General features: G+C 40.2%; 1 non-coding gene across 1 annotated transcript; it reads left to right on the top strand.

Moving 5' to 3' along the window:
- Positions 1 to 15442: 15442 nt before the first annotated feature.
- LOC145561022 (small nucleolar RNA R71) lies at positions 15443 to 15550 on the top strand. Its single transcript, XR_014093605.1, has one exon. It is a non-coding gene; the product is annotated as a small nucleolar RNA R71 (small nucleolar RNA).
- Positions 15551 to 17799: the final 2249 nt, after the last annotated feature.

Below are 17799 nucleotides of genomic sequence, written 5' to 3'. Positions count from 1 at the left end.
TCGGCATCCTTTTGAAGAAGATCATTGAGGGGCTTTGCAATGAGTGAAAAATCTTTAATGAATCTTCTACAGAACCCGACATGGCCCAAAAATGATCTCACCTTTCACATTAACCGGAGGTTGCAACTTTTAGATAACCTTAATCTTCGCCTTGTCAACCTCTATGTTCTTGTGAGAAATTTTGTGCCCAAGGACTATTCCTTCTTAAACCATGAAATGACATTTTTCCCAATTTAACACCAAGTTCACTTTCCCACATCTTGTCAAACACTTTTTAACATTTTTGTGTCATGCTTCAAAGGAAACTCCACCTACGGAAAAATCATCCATAAACACCTCTATCTCCTCCTCCAACATATCTCTTAAGATACTCATCAAACACCGTTGGAAAGTGGCGTGATCATTGCAAAGGCCGAAAGGCATTCCCCTATTGGCACAGGTATCATAAGGGCAAGTAAAAGTAGTTTTCTCTTGGTGATCGGGATGAACAGGAATTTGGAAAAATCCCGAGTAACTATCAAGGAAACAATAGTACTTGTGCCTCGTTAGTCTTTCAAGCATGTGATCAAAGAAAGGAAGGGGGAAGTGATCTTTCTTGGTTGATGTGTTTAGACGTCTATAGTCCATACACATCCACCAACCGGTAAACTTCCTTGTTGGAATAAGCTCACCTTTTTCATTCTTGACGACGGTCATGGTTCCCTTCTTTGGAACGACATTAATGACTGAAACCCATCTAGAGCTTGAGATGGGGAATATGATTCCTGCATCTAGAAGATTAGCAATCTCTTTCTTCACTACTTCCCCCATTTGGGGCTGTAATTTTCGTTGTCGTTCAATAGAAGGAAGGGCACCCTCCTCAAGGGTTATGTGGTGCATACATAAAGCGGGGCTTAGACCTTTGAGGTCATCAATGGTATAACCCAAAGCACCTTAGTGCTTTCTCAAAACACCGCATAATGCTTGAGATTGGATTTCACTCAAAGATGCGCTAACAATCACGGGGTAAGTAGAATTTTGGCCTAAGAATTCATACCTACGGTGTGATGGTAAAGGTTTGAGCTCTACCATAGGAACACCTTTACCTTCCTTGGTCGAAGGCGCTCGCAAAGCCTCTTGGCTTGAGATTTTCATGCAAATTTTCTCATCACTTCCTTCATCACTACCATCTAACAAGTTCTCATACGAAGCCATGTCCTTGCTAGAAGCACCTATCTTTTCTTTGTTCAACAAAAAATACACAAGAGGATCATTAGTTGTGAGAAAGTGAACATGCATTGAATGTAAAAAATTATCTAAAATTTCAAATCTCATGCAATTCTCAAGAGATGAAGAAGGATATTTCATACTATCATTCAAATCAAATTCAACTTCCTCATCTCCATTTTTAAGTGAAATCTTAGCACTTTTGACATAAATCAAAGCACCCGAAGTAGCAAGAAATGGTCTACCAAGAATAATAGGAATTGTAGAATTCTCATCTATGTCAAGGACCAACAAATCAACCAGAATAATGAACTTTCCTACCCTTAAGGGAACATCCTCTACCTTGCCCCTTTGGATCCTAATTGATCTATCGACTAATTGCAAAGTAATGTTAGTTGGTAAAAGTTCTCCCTTCTCTAGTCTTTGATATACCGAGTATGGTATAATGCTAACACTAGATCCTAAATCACACAAGACATTATCAATTTGCATTTTATCAATAGCACAAGGGATAGTAAAGTTTCCGGGATCCTTCATCTTGGGTGGGATTTTTTTCATTATGATTGCACAACAATTCTCGGTCAATTTAACCGTTTCCGCCACATCACATGTTTTTTTTCCACTCAAAATCTCTTTATGAAACTTTGCATAATTTGGCATTTGTTCTATAACATCGGTAAAAGGAAGAGTAAGATGAAGTTGTTTAGGCATCTCTATAAATTTCCCAAATTGCTCGTCTAACTTGTGCCCATTAAACTTTTGGGGGTAAGGGAGCTTAGGCTTGTAAACTTCTCTTTCTCTCTCTTTCACCTTCTCAACTTGTTCCTTATTGACTTCCTCAACTACAGTAATCTCATCTCCCTCATTCTCAATTTGGCCATTGCTAGGACTATCTTTAGCATCACTCTTCTTAGAGATTTCACTCTGAAAGACCCTACAACTTTCTAGTCACAATTGCATTCATAGAGCTCTTAAGATCTAAGCTTTGTGAAGTCAAAGAAGAAAGATTTGTAAATTCCTTAAACTCTTTAGCCAATTGAGAAATTTGGGTCTCCAACCCCTCTTGACAGGTAAACATGTAATTAAATTTCTCATTGCTTAGGGTCATGTAGGTGTCCAACAATTTGGCTTGCTTCTCTATGACACCTTCAAAGAAACTCCTAGAGGAAAATGATTGATCATAAAAATTATCACTATGCTCTTGGGTATTTGGAATAAATCCAAATGGGGCAACTCTTTGAACATTCGATTGGAAATTTCCCCTACTTTGATTGTTCCAATTACCTTTACATTGATTTTGGCCACTATCGTGATTATGGTTACCATAACCTTTGTTATAGTCCCCTTATCCTTGGCCATCACTTTAACCATTATAACTATGATTGTTATAGCTACCACAATTCCCTTGGATTCCATGGTTTCTATAATCGCCATTTTGGTTATAATTATCATAGTTCATTTGGTTGTGATAATTCCTACTTCCAACATTCCATTGAGCATCAAATCTAGGTCCAACATTGTTATTAGCAATAAGTTTACAGGTTCATTCTAACTTCCAATATATTCATTACAAGGAACATTAGGGCAAATAGAAGCATCATGGTCATTCATTCCACACAAATCACAAAACCAACATTCTCTAATCATGCAACAAGAAGAAGGAAGAGAGTTAGAGGAAGAAGAAGTACCTCTCCCCTTAATTTGGGAGGGAAGAATTGGTGCTTGTGAGGTCCAGTTCTCGAGCTTAAACTTGATAGAAACTACTTCCTTTCCTAAATCCGAAATTTGAGTCGATAAATTGTTGATAGCATTGAGTTGTTCCATTGAGCATCCCATTGTACTACTCTTGTTTATCGACTCCTTCTCACCATCTTGTCATTCCATGTAGTTTCTAACTACATCCTCAATGATACCTACAACCTCTTCCTTGATCTTATTCATGATTGGGCCTCCGGCTCTGGCATCTAGAATGTCCCTCCCTTAAGGACTCAAACCGCCATAAAAAGTTTGAATGATTAGGTAAGTGGGGATCCCATGGTGAGGACACTCACGTTGATACTCTTTGTATCTCTCCCATGCTTCATAACACTAGATTTTTGCTTGAAACCATGAACCAAAGCTCTTGCCTCCGCCGTTTTCTTTTGAGGTAAGAAACGGGGAAGGAATTCCTTGGTGACTTCATCCCAAGTTCTCAAAGAATTAGGCTTTCAATTCCTTATCTAACCACTCTTGAGCTCTTTCAATTAGTGAAAAAGGAAATAGCTTTAGCCTTATGAATTCTTGAGCAACCCCGTTCACCTTAAATGTGTTGCAATATTTCTCGAATTCCTTAAGATCATTTAGGGAGCTCTCATTCACTCCTTCACTATATTGCCACCTTTCAATCAAAGTTATCATTGCCGGTTTGATTTCAAAGTAACTATCCGGGATCAATAATGGGGCAATCCTACTCTCATACTTGTATGCACCTAGAGTACCCAATTCTTTCAATGTAACCCTTGGGATATCTCCTATGTTAACTTGCACACACAAACTCAAAGGAAAATATTTGTAACGTAACACGGCTACAATTGGAGCCAAATGAAAAAAATCTTTTTGTATTTTCAAATTTTTGTGAAATAGACTAAAAAACAATAGCAAACTGATCACGGGTTAGATAGGTCGTTAAGCTACTACCCTAACCAAATTAATAATTTATAATACCTAAACCTACACTAAACTAGTTAGTAAAAAATAAAAGGGTCGAACCACTAGGGAAGCACGCTAATTTAACATCAAATATCACTAATGCAAGAGTGAAAAGGGGATTGTTTTTGTTGGTTTTGTTGAGTAAGAACACTAAAACTACAAATAAGCAAGAAAGTGATGATTAAAATCAATAGAAAAATGACGCTAGGGATACGGGTGTGTCCAATATGATTAGAAAGAGGAGAATAATGGTGATTATCATGAAACATATGCCAAAGAACACAAGATTCTACCTAAACAACTCATTCTCATGCAATAGTCTAGGCAAATCAATGAAAGAGGTCTACACTAATAAGGATCACTCTCATGCATCTATTAGTTACAATCAAATCAAGAGAATAAAGAATCACAATCCATAAAAACTCCACTTTAATAACTCATTCTCATGCAATCATTAAAATTGAGATGATCCTAATCTAGTTCAAATCACTTTCATGCATTTAAACTAGAAAACATCAAATAGAGTGCAACAATAATCCTAAGCTAATAAAAATCATGTCTTTCATCAATATATAGCATAAGTTCAATCCAACCATCATCATTCATCCAATATCAAATCATATCTTCCACCCCCTTCCCCTAGCTAAATGTTTATCCTAGAGAAGGGAGATTAAACATAATATCAAAACTAGAAATAAACTCAAGAAACTCAAAACTAAACATGATTAAAAACAATGAAATGAATAACAACTAGATAAGCTAATAAGATTGACAAGAATAAGTAACAATAAAACAAATAAATAATACTAAAGGAAAGGAGAAGAGATTACTAAAGAAAGGATAAATGAAAGATGAAAACATGGATTCTTGCTTGATTGATGGAAGATTAAAACTTGAGCAAAATTGAATACAATAAAGGATGCTTTAATAACAATCTATTTTCTCTCTCTAAATTAGGATAATGTTCTATGGAATTAGTACTAAGTCCCCCTATTACAAAGAGTCCCGTCGTGGCTCCCCCAAAAGAAAGAGACTTGGACAACAAGGCGCAAAGAAATCAGAAACCCAGCCGTGCGCGCCCGTGCTGTGGGTGTGTGCGCCCTCTCAGCTTAGTGCGTGGCCGCAACTTTGAGGGTATGGGAAATCAAGCGCGCCCGCACAGTAGGCCTGCGCGCCTGTGCATCAGGTGGCGCGCCCGCATAGAAGCCGCACAACAAGTCGCGCAAACTCTCTGGTTAGGCTCTGTTTCTTCAGCCTGGCTACGCGGGTTCTGACAGGGCTGCGCGCCCGCACATCAGCCTGCGCACAACAGTTTGCTTGGCTTCTTGATATCCTCTTTCTTTCGGCACATAAAACCTACAAAACAAAAGCATGGAAATCAAAATAAAAACAAAGCGAGAAGACAAAGAAAAGGGAAGATAAAGGAGAAAAGAAAAGAGGAAGAAAAACTAAGTAATAATGCTTAGAAAAAGGGCCAAACAAGTGCAAATGAGGGGAGAATCCTTAGAGAAAAAGGATAAAAGAGTGGCATAAATGCCACTCATCAAAATCCCCCACACTTGCCTCTGGCTTGTCCTCAAGCAAGGAAAACCGGAACAAAAAGACAAACACAACAAACATAACATGACAAGGTTTTAGCAAATCCAATCAAGCCTCAAGGTAATGGAATGCTGAATTTGTACTCTCATGCAAATAAATGCACCAAAGAATACTTATCTTTCTCAATTCAAAGAGGGAAAACACGTTCCAAGATGCTCAAGGTTGAAAAAGACAAACCTAAGCTAAGCGTAGAGAACTAATGATTTCATTCTCCGCCCTAGCCGCAACCAAGACGGTCCGCGTTCTCTCCACTAGCTTCAATTCATCCCCTAGCTAGCTTCTCATGATTCCCCGAGGGAACCGGAAAAAGAAATTTCTATGTGGAATCATAAGGTTATCCCGACATCTCAACTATGCATACTTTCTCCATAGGGTTGAAATCTATCTCCCTCCACCGTTCTTTGAGCACTCCCCTCTAGAATCCAACGGTCTTAAGTAGGGTTGTAATGTCATGGCTAGGGGTTATGGTAGGGAAACAATTTGAAAATTTTGGTGGCAATTCCTTAGTGAAGCGTAAGAGTTGCCATCTCTCAAGAACAACCTATTCTAAAACTTACAACCTTTCAAAACAAACCACACCACATTACTTCAATCTTTTTTTTTTATTTTTTTTTTTTGGTTGATTTTCATGAGTTTCAACTTTCTTGCCAAACCTTTTTTAGAACTCTTTTCATGAATAATCTTTCAAAACCTTATTTGAACCAAATTACATAACTTTCTTGCTCAATATCAACATTATCAAACTTGAACCTCACAAGCCAATGCTTCACTAACTACAAGGGTAGGTAGAACATAGGCCGATAGGTTTGTAATATGGCTAAGTCAAGAAAGGGGAAATAAGGCTCAAGTTTGTTAGCAAGAGGGTGAATGTAAAAATGAAAACCAAATTTGTAACAAAACACAAAGAAAACAAAGAAAAATGAGAAGAAATTCCCTCTATCTCCTCTACAGTTATATGGTCACGATCTTAGGAGCTAGACGCCAACACAAAGATTAAGAAATGCATAGTTAAGGATCCTAAATGCCGCTCACAAGAATGATGAAGGCTAGAATAAATGACGCTCACACGGGATAAGAAATATAGCAAATACCAACTATGGGAATCCTATCCACCATAGAGAGCAACACCATCTAACCACTTTCCCGTGAACTAGGGGTTCAAACGTCCTTAAAAGTTCTAAACCGGGCTACCTTAGCTTACAATGTGTCTAGCTCAACCTATAGCATTCTCAAACCGTGTAAACCCTCATCAACTAGGAAGATAATCATTCAAAGACACATCGAGGCAAACGAATCCAAAAGAGTGAGCAAATTACACATAAAAAATCATTTCAAATTGTCATAATTATGCTTGTAACACAAAAAGGGGAAAACAAAACAAAAGAAAGAGGAAGAAATAAAAAAGGGTCACATACGAGGCATATAATCCAATTAAATCCCAATCGTCATACAAGTGATCGTTCGATAACAACATCAACGATCCTAGGTTCCATAGAACCAAAAGCAAACATCCTCGAACAATTCAACTTCTTCCTAAGCTAAACCTAAGCTAAACACCCAAACAAAAAGAAAATAAAAGAGAGGAAGGGTCTCACCAAATGCCGCTTGAAATGAAGACAAGATAAATTATGCAATCTCACCGAGGGGGGGCTCGATTTGCCCCTTAACTTCCTTTATCTCTGTTTCCAAGCTTGAAGAGTGAGCCAAAATGAAAGAAACGATTGAGAGGAAAAAAAATAAAATAAAAAGGATAAAAATCAAAGAAAGAAACTAAGAATTTAAACAAAATGAGGAAATAGAAATAAAATAAAATAAACAAAATAAATTTGGATTAAGGGAAGTTTGGACTATCGGGAGTTTGGATTTTTCTTCATGGGAGCGCCATCACCTACACAAACACTTGAAAACTCATTAGAAAAAGCTTATCAAAATCACCTAGGGACATCATCATCGCAATCAAGAAGATAAATCAACATCAAAACATGATAAAGTCAACCGAACCATGAGAGCTCTACCACCTACAATGAAATCCCCCCACACTAGCATGATGACAAGCCTTCCCCCACACTATAAAAAAAACATCCCTTTCCCTCTTACACACCCCCCACACTAAAACAATGCACCGTCCGCGGTGCGTCAAATTAAAACATTGGGAGGGGGCAAAGGGGAGAAAAAAAGAACAAGGGGGACTAGTGGCCACTAGAGCCAGCTTCGTCATCATCTCCATCATCCTCGGTGTCATAAGAAAAACCGTCCGAAGGGATGCCGTGTGGGCCCCAACAACCGGTGTAACCCGGAGGCCAACCATAGTGACCTCGAAAGAGGTTTTATTGCCATTGAGACAACGGGTGGAAAGGGGCGCGAAGCTGAAGAGGGGAAGGGTGGGTAGGGTCGACATATGGATAGTTAGGGTCACCCCTAAAATCGCTCCCCCCGAAGGCATGATAATCGTACCCGGATCCGTCGGGTAGTCTACTTGGGAAACACCGTGAGAGGAGGGCCCTTGCCAATAGGGCCAAGTAGGTTGTGATTCCTGCCACCTAGGGACCGGGCCTTGTTGGGGTGGCCAATAGGGGTAATTTACCGGGGTGGTGATCTCACCCCTATCCAAGGCCGCACCATAAAGTGCTTGGGTTTGCATAAACATACCCTGTTGGTTCTCCATTAGGCTCTGCATGCCAAGTTGCATGCTCATCATTTATTATTCAAGGCTACTCATGCCTTGATGCTGTTGCTTTTGCTGATGATGTTGTTGTTGTTGTTGTTGTTGTTGCTGTTGTTGTTGTTGTTGTTGTTGTTGTTGTTGTTGCTGTTGTTGTTGTTGTTGTTGCTGTTGTTGTTGTTGTTGTTGCTGTTGTTGGTCGACTTCCATATTCCTTGCGCAACCCAGAGCAGTGGGTAGCACACCATTGTCTCGCGGAATTTTCCATACATTCCTTGCGTTCCGCTACAAGGATGTACGGTTGGGGTAAGGAAAGATACAATGGTGCTCGCGGTCAACCATCCAGGCATGAAAATTGTTGGCATCTGAAGTTCCTTGGAGGAACCCCGACCTTCTCATTTGTTGTATGTCAATAAATAAATCTTTGTCGGCCCCAATTAGAGTGCATGAGGGGAAGAAGCGTTCATATTTAAGCTTCTTGGCAATCCTTGTAATCATCCCACCGAGGGCAATTTCTCCCGTCTTGTGACCCGATTTGATTGCCTCGCAGCACACAACGAACCAGTACCCCATATTGAGCCGCCCTTTCAACTCCTCCCTAGTGGCAACACACAAAGTAAAGAGCTATTCATGAAAGAGGTTACTCAAGTCCTGTTTGCGAAACACCGCAAACCCCAGAAAGCGGTGTAGAATACGGAGCACAGGGTGGATAATATGGTTGGCCACCGAATACCTAGTGTTGAACTCTTCAAAATCAGTAATCGTTTGCCACCATCGAAATGTATCGTACTCAGGGAATAGGCTCAATGAAGGGGCAATGAGGTCCGCCTCGGGGTTCAAATCCAACAATACATTAAGATCACTAAGAGTCATAGTGTTCTTGATGAACTCACTCATCCCTAAGTTGTCAAGGAGCGACCTTATATCATCGTCAATCCCTAAAGCTCTCATGGAGCGTTGATCATAGTGTCTGGAGGGATTTAACTTTCGTCCGCGAAGGTCGCTAAAGAATGTAGCATGGACCTTGTTCAAGAATCTCAATCTAGGGGGAACATTTGGTCCTTGAGCTTGAGTTTTTTGAGTACTCGATTCATCAACCCTTAACCTGGGCTCCTTTCTGCTCTTCCTTTTGCTCATTATGTTCTCAAGAAATACAAACAACCCAACCAAAAGGAGAACTCCCTTCGAACTCAACCAATAATTGGAAAACAACAACAACAACCCAAGTCTTAACAATCAGCAAAAGGGTTAGTACTAACAACTAACCACACAAATATAGCGCCCAAGACAACAAGAATCAACAATAAAGCAGTCAATCAAAATACATTATGATAGTAAGCAATTCTCATGAAAGTAGTTGCATTATCATCAATACTAACACCCAATTTCTCAACTTAATTTCATGAAAATGGCTTCCAAAACAATAATATTAACAACAATGTCCCAAAATCACTAAATTTCACACTAATAACCAACAAATCCTTAACAAAGAAAATCAAAATCACATGCAATTCACTTAAGCTAATTCATGCTTAAAACTAAAAATTTTGCATAAACAAGTGAAATTAAGTAATAAAATAGCAAAATTTAGAGTTATACCACTTAGTAGAAACTTGAACACCACTAAGAACCTCCAATAGCACCACCTTCAATTAAGCTTGTAAACCATTAAAATGGAGGATTTTTGGGTAGTTTTGAGAGAGAAAGTGGGTGAATTTGTGAGTAGAGTGAAAATTTTTTATGGATTTGAAGGAAAATCAATGGAATTTGTGAGAAATGGGTGAAATTTGAAGGGTAGGGTTTGAGTTTGTGAGTAGAGAGAAGAGAGCATGAAATATGGGTTTCGAAGTTATGAGCACGAAATGGGGAAGAAAGGGCTAAAACCCGATTTTCCCAGCTCTACGCGCCCGCACAGGAATGCTGCGCGCCAGCACATAAGTCGCGCACTAGGTCGCGCAGACTCTCTGTCTCGAATCTCAAATTATGGATTAAGCTGTGCGCGTTCTGATAGTGAGTGCGCCCCCGCACACCTTCCTTGCGCGCCCGCACAGAGGTCGCGCACTAGGTCGCGCAAACCTTCTGCCTCGAACTCCAATTTTTGAATAAATTTGTGCGGATTCTGACAGTGCCTGCGCGCCCGCACACTTGACACTGCGCGCCCGCAAAGATGTCGCGCACAGGGTCGCACAGAGTAAAATTCGATTTATTTCTCCTCACATCTTCGAAATAGAAAATCCTTGCTCTTTCATCATCCAAACACCTATCAGCCAAAAGGGGGAAAAATCAAATTCAAATTCAAAATCAAAAAAGAGAAAGTGAAATCGGAATATTTTAAAAAATATATATATAGAAAGGAGTTAGAAACTCGAGTTGCCTCCCGAGAAGCGCTTCTTTATGAGGTCATTAGCTTGACCATGAGAAAAATTCTTCAAGTGGGAGGCTTGGGATCTAAAGGATCAAGCATTATACATTCGATGATACCAACTTCTTCCTTGTAAAAGTAATGCTTTAAACGATGACCACTAACCATAAACTTGTTACCATCCGCATCTAACTCAAAGGAGCCATAAGGAGTAGTCTTTTATATCACAAAAGGACCCGACCACTTTGATTTGAGTTTACCCGGAAACAAACGAAGCCTTGAGTTGAAAAGCAAAACCTTGTCTCCAACCTTAAAGTTCTTTTTTTGAATATGTTGGTCATGCCACTTTTTGGTCTTCTCCTTATATAACCTTGAGCTCTCATAAGCATCATCTCCAAGCTCTTTAAGTTCATTGAGCTTAAGCAATCTCTTCTCACCGGTCAACGATAAATCCATATTGAGCTATTTGATGGCCCACCAAGCCTTATATTCTAAATCAACCGGCAAGTGACAAGCCTTTCCATAGACCAACCAATAGGGGGTCGTGCCGATTGGAGTCTTGTACGCCGTCCTAAGAGCCCATAGTGTGTCATCAAGTTTGAGAGACCAATATTTCCTTGATTTGTTCACCATCCTTTCAAAAAGATTTTTGATTTCACGATTCGAGACCTCCACTTGTCCTTGAGTTTGAGGGTGGTATGGTAATCCAACCTTGTGATGAACGCCATACCTCTTGAGAAGAGCTTCAAATTGCTTTTTGGCGAAATGGGAGCCTCCATCACTAATTAGCACCCTCGGAACTCCAAACCTAGGAAAAATGATCTTCTTTAGAAGCTTAAGCACAACCTCGTGATCATTGGTAAGTAAGGGTATGGCTTCAATCCATTTCGTCACATAATCGACGCTACCAAGATATATAGATTCCCACAAGAAGAAACGAAAGGCCCCATAAAATCCACCCCCCAAATATCGAAGTGTTCAACTTCTAAAACACTTTGTTGGGGCATTTCGTCCCTCTTGGTAATGCCTCCACTCCTTTGACATCTATCACATTGCGCAACGAATTGGTGGGCGTCTCTATGCATCGTCGGCCACCACAATAAAGATTGAGAGATTTTTGCCACTGTTTTGTCAACACCACCATGTCCTCCACATGTTAGTGAGTGGCAATGCTCAAGAACTCCTTGAATTTCATGATCTGGAATACACTTCTGATAAAGGCCATCTCCACATTGCTTGAATAGGTATGGGTCATTCCAAAAGTACCTTCTCCCTTCTTTAAAAAACTTCTTATTTTGTTGAGAAGAGTACTCTGGGGGAACGACTCCACAGGCAAGATAGTTGCCTATATCTGCGTACCAAGGGGTAGAAGTTGACACCAAATCCATGAGATCCTTGAATCCTATCTCATCATTAATCGGTACATCCTCCTTGTTCTCAAAAGGTAGCATAGACAAATGATCCGCTACATAGTTCTCCGCTCTCTTTTTGTCCCTTATTTCCATGTGAAAGTCTTGGAGAGAGAGAGCCCAACGGATCAAGCGAGGCTTTGCTTCTTTCTTGGTCATGAGATACCGCACCGCGATGTAATCCATGTACACAATAACTTTTGAGCATATAAGATAGGACCAAAACTTATCGAATGCAAACACTACCGCTAACACCTCTTTCTCCGTTGTTGTGTAAATATTTTGACCCTCATCTATAGTCCTACTTGCATAGTAGATGACACATGATTTTCCTTGTTTCTTTTGACCAAGAACGGCACCTACTGCAAAGTCACGAGCATTGCACATTAGCTCAAAAGGCAAGCTCCAATCCGGAGCTTGCACAACGGGAGAAGAAATGAGAGCTTCCTTAAGCTTACGAAATGCCTCAAGGCAAGCTTCATTGAAGCTACAAACAACCTCTTTTTTTAGTAATTCGGTCAATGGTTTTTCTATAGAAGAAAAATCTTTGATAAACCTCCGGTAAAAACCGGCATGCCCAAGAAAAGCCCGTACCCTCGTGATGGAAGTAGGAGGGGGCAACTTTTCAATCACCGAAACCTTTGCCGGATCATCCTCAATGCCATTTTTTGAAACCTTATGGTCGAGGACAATGCCCTCCTCGACCATACAATGGCACTTTTCCCAATTTAAAACCAAACTCGTCTCTTAACACCTTTTCAAAACTTTTTCAAGGTTAAAAAGACAAGTGTCAAAAGAGGAGCCACCAACACTAAAATCATCAATGAAAACTTCAATTTCTTTTTCAAGCATCTCAAAGAAAATGGAAGTCATGCATCTTTGAAAAGTAGAGGGAGCATTGCATAATCCGAATGGCATTCTTCGGTATGCAAATGTCCCTTATGGACATGTGAAAGTAGTTTTCTCTTTATCACTTGGATGGATAAGGATTTGGAAAAATCCGGAATACCCATCCAAGAAACAAAAGAAAGCATGGTTAGAAAGCCTTTCAAGCATTTGGTCCATGAAAGAGAGAGGAAAATGATCTTTGTTTGTGTTTTTGTTCAATCTCCTATAATCAATGCACATTCTCCAGCCGGTCACCGTCCGGGTGGAGATTTCTTCTCCCTTTTCATCCTTGATTATGTTCATTCCACCCTTCTTTGGAACTACATGAACCGGGCTAACCCATTTGCTATCGGAGATAGCATTGATGATGCCTTCCTCACGTAGTTTCCAAATTTCTTTCTTCACAACCTCGTGAAGGTTTGGGTTCAACCTTCTTTAAGGTTCAATGGATGTGGAATGACCATCTTCAAGATGAATACGATGCATGCATAAAGAAGGGCTAATACCTTTGATATCATCAATAATATACCCTATCACATCCCTATATTTTAATAAAACATCAAGAAGTTTTTCCAAATTAAGACCATCTAGGGTAGCATTGACAATAATAGGGTATTTTCCCTCCTTATCAAGCAAAGCATATTTCAAAGAAGGGGGAAGGGGCTTGAGTTCTACTTTGGGAGGAGGCTTAGAACTCTCCTCCAATTTCTCCTCCTTGGACTCAAGCTCGATCTCAACTTGTTGTTAAACTTCCTCCTTTGAGGATTCCTCCATTGCCATGACAAATTCTTTAGCCTCTTGAGAGTAGAACTCTTCTTTGCATGTAAGGGCTTCTATCATTGGATCTCGAGGCCTCATCACAACCCTCCCCAAGCGATCTAGCTCCTCATTCACGACATCAACTCTATAGTATATTTCAACCATGGGGGTCTTGAGCAACTTAGAAAACTCAAAGACAATCTTTTCATCGGCCACCTCACATGTGATGGTGTTGTTCTTGAAATTGATGACCGCCCCAAAAGTTTTAATAGCTTCATGTCCCAAAATCAAAGGAGTGTTAACATCTTCCTCCATATCCATCACTACAAAGTCACAAGGCACGTAGATGTGTCCCACTTGAATTGGAACATCCTAAAGCTCTCCACAAGGTAGTTTCACCGATTGATCGGCCAATTGAATTGTCTTCCTTATAGGGATCATATTTATATTGAGTTTTTGAGCAATGGATAGAGGGATTAAACTAACACTTGCTCCAAGATCGGCTAAGGCGCCCCTAGATTCCATGTTCCCAATTTTTACTGGCAAAGTAAAACTTCTCGGGTCTTTTTCCTTCTTGGGCATCTTATGTTGGACAAGAGCACTCACTTGATGTGGAAGGATGATAAGCTCATCATTGAGCTTCCTATTGTTGGTGAGAATATCTTTGAGGAACTTGGAGTAAGATGGCATTTGTGTCACAACTTCAAGAAAAGGGAGGTTGATATGCAAATTCTTCATGACACTAAGAAATTTTGTAAACTTGTCATTCAACTTCCTCTCCGCTAGCCGACCGGGAAAAGGAACCGGTCCATCAAGATTCCTAGCCTCACTAGGAATTGAAGTTGTCTTCTCATTGTCAAGCTTCTTCTTCTCCAAAACTCCTTATATCTCATCACCCTTTTCATTCTCACCTCCCTTGTTTTCATTCACACTCTCCTCTCCTCTCTTCTTTTCCTCACTATCCCCTTCATTTGGCCCTTCATAGGAAGTTCCCGACCTCAAGGTGATCGCCTTGCATGTATCAAGTTTTGGATTGTGAGATGGGTTAGGTTGTGGTTGTCCGGGTAGGGTGGATGGTGAATTGAAAGGAGTTCTCTCGGAAAATTGAGCTAGTTGTGAATCAACCATCTTGTTGTGACCTCTTATCTCTTGCATTTGTTGCCCAAAAGATTGCATTTGCGCATGCATGGCTTGGAGGAGTTGAGTTTGAGTTAGCTCCGCTTGAGGTGCTTGTTCTTGATGATTTCTGTAAGGTGCTTGGGTTTGATTGTTTTATTGGTTGTTCCTTGGATAACTTCCTCTTAGGCATTGGGGTTGAGATGGAGGTGGATTTTGATATTGAGGGTTGGAGTTATAGGAAGGTTGAGCTTGTTGGTTCTATTGTTGAGGTTGAGGAACAAACCCGGGTGGTGGTTGTCTCCAAGCTACTCCACCGCCGCTTCCTCTAAATCCCTCTTACCTTGTGTTGTATGCCGCTACATGTTCTGGGCTTAAACCTCCACAATAGGATGTATCATGGTTCGTTCCTCCACAATTTTTACAAGAGAAAGAGTATACTTGAGAAGAGCTTGCTCCACCACCTGAACTTGCATTCACACTCGTGTTCAATTTGGAAAGCCCTTTTGTTAGTTGATCAATTTGATGTTGTAATTGATCAACTTTCTCCAATTCGTAAATACCACCTCTCTTTGGAGCGTTTCTTCTTCGCCCCCCCCCCCCCCAAGAGTAATTCTTTTCTACCTCTTCTGTTGTGGCTTCAACTTGATTTTGAGGGATCTTGATTAATTGACCACCCGCCCCCGCATCCAAATTGGCTCTTGACATGGGCTCCAATCCGTCGTAGAAAAACCGCATGAGCAACCCTTGATTGTACTCATGGTGGGGACATGCTTGTACCAAGTCGTTGAATCTCTCCCATGCTTCACCAAGAGTTTCATCGGCATCTTGCTCAAATGATGCAATTTTCCTTCTCATTTCGGCGGTCTTCTCCTCGGAGATAAAGCGCTTTAAGAACGCATTTACCACCTCCCTCCATATTGTGAGAGTGTTAGGCTTTACTTGCTTTAGCCATTTCTTTGCTCGTCCAGTGAGAGATTGCAGGAAAAGGTTCATACGAATGTAGTCTTAACTTACTTCATTGGTTTGCATCATTGCACACAATTCAAGGAATTGGTCCAAATGTTCAATAGGGTCCTCACTTGCACTTCTGGAAAATTGCTCCGATTGGACAATTCGAGTATATTGTGGATGGATTGAGAAGTTGGTTTTCGTGACGGTTAGCAAAATCCCTCCCGTGAGCTCATAATCCTCCGGATTTCCGAACTCCAAAACAAAACATCATTCTCTTGTCCCACCATTGATCCGCGTGTTTAACTTGAAGAGTAAGTATCACCCTCACTATCAACTATATCACTAAAGCTTCTTCCCTCGTCTTGATAAAGCCTACGGACTTGTCTCAAGGTTCGGTTGATTTCGTGGTCAATTTGATGTGAGAGTGCTCCTTGAGACCTCATAAGCATTCACCAAAGCTATGCAAACAATTAGCAATGACAAGGATGATAAAACAAAAAAAAAGAAAATAATGTAATATGACTCTAACAAAAGCAATAATTGACGCTAAACAAGCCTCTTCCCCGGCAACGGCGCCAAAATTTGTTCACGGGTTAGATAGGTCGTTAAGTTACAACCCTACCCAAATTAATCATTTATAATACCTAAACCTACACTAAACTAGTTAGTGGCAAATAAAAGGGTCGAACCACTTGGGAAGCACGCTAATTCAACATCAAATATCACTAATGCATGAGTGAATAGGGGATTGTTTTTGTTGGTTTTGTTGAGTAAGAACACTAAAACTACAAATAAGCAAGAAAATGGCACTAGGGATACGAGGGTGTCCAATATGATTAGAAAGAGGAGAATAATGGTGGTTATCATGAAACATATGCCAAAGAACACAAGATTCTACCTAAACAACTCATTCTCATGCAATAGTCTATGCAAATCAATGAAAGAGGTCTACACTAATAAGGATCATTCTCATGCATCCTATTAGTTACAATCAAATCAAGAGAATAAAGAAGCACAATCCATATAAACTCCACTTTAATAACTCATTCTCATGTAATCATTAAAATAGACTTTCATGCATTTAAACTAGAAAACATCAAATAGAGTGCAACAATAATCCCAAGCTAATAAAAATCATGTCTTTTATCAATATAAGGCATAAGTTCAATCCAACCATCATCATTCATCCAATATCATATCATATCTTCCATCCCCTTCCCCTAGCTAAAAGTTTAGCCTAGATAAGGGAGATTAAACATAATATCAAAACTAGAAATAAACTCAAGAAACTCAAAATAAAACATGATTAAAATCAATGAAATCAATAACAACTAGATAAGCTAATAAGATTGACAAGAATAAGTAACAATAAAACAAATAAATAATACTAAAAGAAAAGAGAAGAGATTACTAAAGAAAGGATTAATGAAAGATGAAAACTTGGATTGCTGCTTGATTGATGGAAGATTAAAACTTAAGCAATGTTGAATACAATAAAGGATGCTTAAATAACAATCTATTTTCTCTCTCAAAATTAGCCTAATGTTCTATGGAATTAGTACTAAGTCCCCCTATTACAAAGAGTCTCGTCTATATATATGTGGCTCCCCCAAAAGAAAGAGACTTGGACAACAAGGCGCAAAGAAATCCGAAACCCAGTTGTGCGCGCCCGCACACGACATATGCGCGCCCGCGCAGTGGGTGTTTGCGCCCTCTCAGCATAGTGCGCGGCCGCAAATTTGAGGGTACGGGAAATCAAGTGCGCCCGCACAGTAGGCTTGCGCGCCTGCGCATCAGGTCGCACGCCCGCACAGAAGCCGCACAACAAGTCGCGCAAACTCTCTAGTTAGGCTCTGTTTCTTCAGCCTGGATGCGCGGGTTCTTACAAGGGTGCGCGCCCGCACTGCCAAGGGTGCGCGCCCGCACAGTAGCCGTACAGCAGCCCGCGCACAACAGTTTGCTTGGATTCTTGATATCCTCTTTCTTTCGGCACATAAAACCTACAAAGCAAAAGCATGGAAATCAAAATAAAAACAAAGCGAGAAGACTAAGAAAAGGGAAGATAAAGGAGAAAAGTAAAGAGGAAGCAAAACTAAGTAAAAATGCTTATAAAAAGGGCCAAAAAAGTGCAAATGAGGGGAGAATCCTTAGAGAAA

This window comes from Chenopodium album, chromosome 9 (assembly GCF_948465745.1).
Source record: "Chenopodium album chromosome 9, dcCheAlbu1.1, whole genome shotgun sequence".
Taxonomy (NCBI): domain Eukaryota; kingdom Viridiplantae; phylum Streptophyta; class Magnoliopsida; order Caryophyllales; family Amaranthaceae; genus Chenopodium; species Chenopodium album.
The sequence above is the reverse complement of the archived record's forward strand: the minus strand, read 5'-3'. Positions and strand labels throughout refer to the sequence as shown.